General features: G+C 49.0%; 1 non-coding gene across 1 annotated transcript; it reads left to right on the top strand.

Annotated features, from left to right (window-relative positions):
* Positions 1-5,644: 5,644 nt before the first annotated feature.
* On the top strand, positions 5,645-5,748 carry LOC113835981. The gene has a single exon (XR_003485884.1). It is a non-coding gene; the product is annotated as a U6 spliceosomal RNA (small nuclear RNA).

Genomic DNA, 5,748 nt, shown 5'->3' with positions numbered 1-5,748 from the left:
CTGCTGAGCTAGGGGTTGGATGTTATGAGCCCTGCCCCCGTTCATGTTGAGATTTTGGCTAGCTTCATCTTATACAATGTCCCTGTCAGGTGCAGCAATGATATTTTGAATCAGATGCCTGTGACTTGTGGCTCTTATATAATTTTTTCACTTTGTCTTCAAAAATGATCCCTGAGTCTTGGGGAGGTGTGAGCACTCCACAGTCTCTTATTGTGGTGGTTTTGTTGTTTTGTTTTGAGACAAGATCTAACTTTGTAGTCCTGGCTGGCTTAGAACTCACAGAGATCCATCTGCCTCTGCCTCCTGAGTGCTGGGATTAAGGGTGTGCACCACCATGCCAGCTTTTGTGTATTCTTTTTAGTGTTATGTTTATAAAGGCCTGAAAGCAAAGCATCCAAGTGTTTGTTGGCAATGATTAATTATGGGAATTTTGCACATGAGTGATATCGATTTTCGTTTTCTTCTTTATTTCCCCACCTAACCTTTTTTAGACAAGGGCTCATGTACCCTAGGTTTTCTTGTATTTCTTATGTGAAGGATGTCCTTGAACTCCTGATCTTCATCCTCCTACCTCTTTTGGTGGTGTGTATATGGAGGGTTTGAGACAGGGTTTCTCTGTGTAACTCTAGCTGTCCTGGATCTAGCTCTGTAGACCAGGCTGGCCTCAAACTCACAGGGATGCACCTGCCTTTGCCTCTCAAGTGCTGGGATTAAAGGTGTGTGCTACCACCACAGGGCTCATCCTTCTGCCTCTTAAGATGTGAACACAGGCTGTGCCACCATGCCATGACACCGCCCCCCTCCTTGTGTGGCGTGGGGATCAAACCCAGGTTTTCATGCTCAGTAGCTAGTCACTCTACCAGCTGGGCTGCAACCCAGAGTTTGTGTTTTACTCCATTTAAAAATGATGAGTGTATATTACTTCTAACAGTCAGTAGGTAATGATAATGCCCCCCTCAGGTTGCACTGCTACAAAGGACCACAGGACCTCTACCATATGCAGTGGGAGCCCCTGCTTGCGTCCCTGTCCTCCCTTTCATCTTAGACGTCCCATGAGGGAGGTCTTGCAATTCTTGGGCAGGGACGTCTATGGTTCTTCCTGGTTCTGCAGAAATGCACTCAGCCTTAGGGTCTGGCTCAAATACTACCACCCTCCAACAGAATTAGTGTCTCCCTGGTAACAGGGTGGCCACCTGTTTCCTGCTGGCCTGGATTCCTCTGGTGTGTGGACCTGGTAGTGTGAGTCACTGTGCTGCCAGGGGCAGGCCAGGCCCTGGCTTAGAATGAGGGTGAACATTCCCACGATGGGCGTGGGTCCAGACCCTACTGCTTCCTCCACCTCCTGGCAGATGGGAGCCTTAGAGGGAAGTAGCTGGAGCCCTCAGATCACTGCCGTGTCTCTCTTCTGTTGGTGTCTTGGTGCTCTGCCTGATGTGGCGGCAGTCTGCACTCACGGATTGCTGGGGCTTTCTACCTAGTGACATTTTCTTTTTGGTGGTAGAGGGGAATGAACCTAAGACCTTTTGTATGGAAAGCATGTCTTCTACCGATGAGTTACCTCAGTCTTCCCTACAGATATTGACTTAACAAAGATAGCCTTTTCCTCTTCCCTTCCCCTCCTCCTCCCTCTCTCCAGGGTTTCTTGTACCTTAGGCTTCCTTGAACTCCTAATCCTCATGCTTCCACCTCCCAAATACTGGGATTACAGGTACCTACTAAGGAAGCAGAAACCCGGCTTAAGAGGTGCTGGTGGCAATGCCCTCTAACCCAGCCATTGCTGCCTCATCCTGACTCTTACTCACAGGGAGATTTACCCAGGGGAGAAGGCCGAGCCTGAGAACTATAACTATGATGAAAGCATTGCTTTCATCATCACCTGCATCCAGGGCATCCAGGGATAACCTTAGATGTGAGGAGGACACAACAGAAACTCAAGACTATTAAAGATTCCCCTGCACTCAAAAATCTTTCCATTAATAGGCAGTCCTGACTGATACTGATTCCTTAATGTGTGCTAAGCATGTTTGAATTTTTTTTTTTCTGGATTGAGAAGTGGGTACGTTGATTATTATATTTCACACATAGGATACTGAGACACAGAGAGGCAGACTTAAGTGGCCCAGAGTGACTCACTTAGCAAGTTGTCCAGTGAGGATATGAGCCCTATGCCCTTAACCCAGAAGTTGTCTTGCCAGGCTTATGTTATCTGCTTCAGACTCCTGCAAACATAACCTGACACTTGACCGTCTGCTCGGTGTCCTAGGTCCTGTTTCTGGGACTAATTACTCACCCCACACCCAGCTCTCAACTCCCCAACAGGATAATGTGGGCATGATCCATATGGAGCCCACTGGGAGTCCTCTGGTGGTATTTCCCAAAACACACGAGAAGGTCCTCTAGCTTATTCAGAGACTGCTGCATGCCCACTTTTCAGAGGGCCACAGTGATGGTGGTGGGTGACAAACTTACCTCATCAGAGGTACGAGGATTGGGGCCCAGTGAGGCACAGTCATCCAGGACTGCAGAGTGTCCAAGCAGGACTCAAACACAGAACTCTCACTTCATATGCTGGCTTTTTGATAAATACTCAGTGGCATGCTTCCCTGGGGTGCTGTAGCTTTGGAGTCTATGGAGATGCTTGTTCCTCAGGACACCAAAGCTATTCCATTCCTACTTCTTCTCCTTCTCAAGCTTCCATTTGTGCTGAGATTGCCAGGGGAGAAATCTTAAAGGAGAGTCACCTTCCCCCTGGGAGGTGGGACCTGGGGCTGTCTATTCATAGCATAGCTTCAGACACTGTGACGCAGGAGGGTCTTAGCCCTCCCTCACGGCAGGGAGTCAGTCAGTACAACAGACATCTCCCCACGTGCCTTTCTTGATTTTGTGCAGGTGTGTCTCTTTGGGAGGGGCGCTGAAACGATCAGTCCTATTTTTTTTTCCGAGACAGGGTTTCTCTGTGTAGGCCAGGCTGTACTGGAACTCACAGAGATCTGCCTGTCTCTGACTCCCAAGTGCTGGGATTAAAAGCATGTGCCACCACCACCTGGATCAGACCTACTTTTGTACTGAGAGTGTCTTGGGTTTGTGCTTGTGTGATAAAACACTGTTTTATCTGAAAGCAACTCCGGGAGGAAAGGGTTTCTTTCATCTTACAACTCTTGGGTCACACTCCAGCACTGAGGGAAGTCAGGGCAGGAACCAAGGTAGAAACCATGAGAAAACTTACTGACTTGCTCAGTTTGCTTTCTTATACACTCCAGGACGATCTGGCTGGGCACGGCACCACCGCGGTCAATCATCGATCAAAGAAAAAAGGCCCAACAAGCTCTCCTAAAAGCCAATCTGATATGAGGGGGCATTCTTTAGTTGGGACTTCCTGTTGCATATGTCTAGGTTTGTGTCAAACTGACAAAAACAACTGGCATGGACGACCACACCCTTCTCCTGGGTCACTCTCTCTCAGCAAAGCTCCTGGGGGTTAGCAGCAATCTGGGGTTCTGATGTTCTCTGATTAGGCCGTGCTCTGTGACTGGGGTCCTAAAGCAGAGCCCCAAAATCATTTCTTAACCTGTGACATCATCACTTCAGAACCATCCCTGTGAATTAGGAGCATTGCTGAGATTCTGCCCTTACCCAGGGCAAGGGCACAGGGCCTAGAAGTTTTGCATGCTATGTTTTATGCACTGGAACTTCGAATAACTTTGTTTAGGACAAGTACTTTGGAGTGTCATAGACTTCGGTTCAAATCCTGGCTCTGCCACAGAGTAGTTATATGGTCTGAGTCAATTCTTAACCTCTGCGGGACTCTATTTCACATCTATATGAAATAGGTACTTCCCAAATTTTTGGTCTTGCTGGGAGTTAATCCCCACAGAGGGACTAATTCCTCACTCTCTCCCTTTCCCTCCCCCCTACCCACACACATACACACACAGATGAACACACAGAGATACACACAGAAGGACACACACACAGAGAGAGACACGCTAAGATGCATACACACAGATACACAAAGACACATATACACAGACACACAGATGAACAGACACACATAAACACACAGATACACACACACACACACACACCCTTGCTTGCCTGAAGTGCATGCCTTAGCCTGATAAAGAGAGGCACAGACATAAATACTTTTTTTCTGGGGGGAACAGCTGTGAGCCAGTTGGGAGCAATGCTCATTACTCACCCACTGGCAAACAATTCTGAATTTCCATTTCCTCTGGGATAGATAGATTCAGTGGAGTGTTTGAAGGTGACCAGGTCCTTTCCCATCCTCAGGTGGGAGCCAGCTCAGGTTAGGGGTCAGGAATTGTTAATAAAATACAATACAATTCTGGCTCTCTTGATGTCCCCAGCTGTGTATCTATCTGTCCACCAACTCCCTGCCAGATCTCCTCTACTTCCCATTCCCAAGCCCCCCATGGGCTTCAGGCCCAGCCTGGGAGAACTCTTGGGCAAACCGGTAGCCTGTCAAGGTCCTTGGGACCTTCAACCTCGAAGCTAGCCTTCAGGGATTCTGGAGTCTCCATTGTTGTCCTTCTAGACTCTTGCAGCCCAGCCAACCCAAAGGAATGGCAGAGCTTGTGAAAGCCTCAGCATTCATAATGGGCCACTCCCCTCCGGAAATGTTCCCCAACTCTGCTGAGAGCCTGCCAGGAGACTTGGTGACGCTCTCTTGGCACACACAATAGACTGGGGTCAGAACAATGTCGAGGAGAGAAAACATCCGCCTGTCGCCTGTCCATAGGCTGCGGTCCTCCTAGGACACCCCTCACCCCATGGCCAACTTTGGGCTCCCAGAGGAGGGAGGGGTGCGCCTCGGGGCTAGAGGCCAGCTGTGGCAGCGAGCAGGGCAGGCTCAGGCTAGAGGCACAGCTAAACTTCCCCAGCTTGACAGCACTCTCGACAGATGTGTGAGTCAGATTAGAAGTCAAATCCGCTCATTCTGGCTCCCCTGCCAGCCCTGGGACCCCTGCTCACACTGGACAGGATCAAAACCTAAGCCAGCACACAAAACAGTCCTAAATACATGACTGAGGAAAACAGGGCTGGCCAGGTGGATGTACTGTGGGCTTGCTTAATTCACCATGCACTGGGAGCTAACGCTCCAGATGCTTCCACAGTCACTGAAAGGAATCATCCCACCTGCCCTCTCTGCCCTTGGGAAGTTTCTGAAGCAAAACTGGGCTACTGCACACAAAATGCCTCAGTACTTAGAAATGAGTTACTTGGTCCTCAAGTAGCATTACCCTAACAAAGGCCTCAGGGGAAGGGCTCACCTGAGGAAGATCACAGCCAAGTAAAGCACATGCTCTCTTCAGTGGGAGTAGATCAGTTCAAGAGAGAAACAACAGGGCCAAAACCTTGGGGACATGGGACAGACCACACCAGACAGAGAATTTCAAGATAATATGGATTCAAGGGTCCTTCTAGAAGTGCTATTTTCCCCCGAAGTCCTGGGATGTTTAAATTGTGTATAGTTGGGTGGCCTATGTGACAGTGAGGGGACCCCATGGTCCTTTGTGCTAGCACTGTTGGAGGACATAAACCAAGGAGGACTTCCTGGAGGAGGGGAGTTGAAGACTTGCTCGAGAGAAAGAGAAGGGGACACAGCTCACGAAACACTGAAACGGTCACTTTGGGGGCACATACAGTGAAAATGGAATGAGACAGAGAAGATTAGCATGGTCCCCAAGTGAGGATGACACACAAACTCATGAAGTGTTCCATATTTTC

The sequence above is a fragment of the Cricetulus griseus genome, chromosome 5 (genome assembly GCF_003668045.3).
Source record: "Cricetulus griseus strain 17A/GY chromosome 5, alternate assembly CriGri-PICRH-1.0, whole genome shotgun sequence".
NCBI classification, from domain to species: domain Eukaryota; kingdom Metazoa; phylum Chordata; class Mammalia; order Rodentia; family Cricetidae; genus Cricetulus; species Cricetulus griseus.
This window is presented reverse-complemented; position numbering and strand designations above follow the sequence as displayed.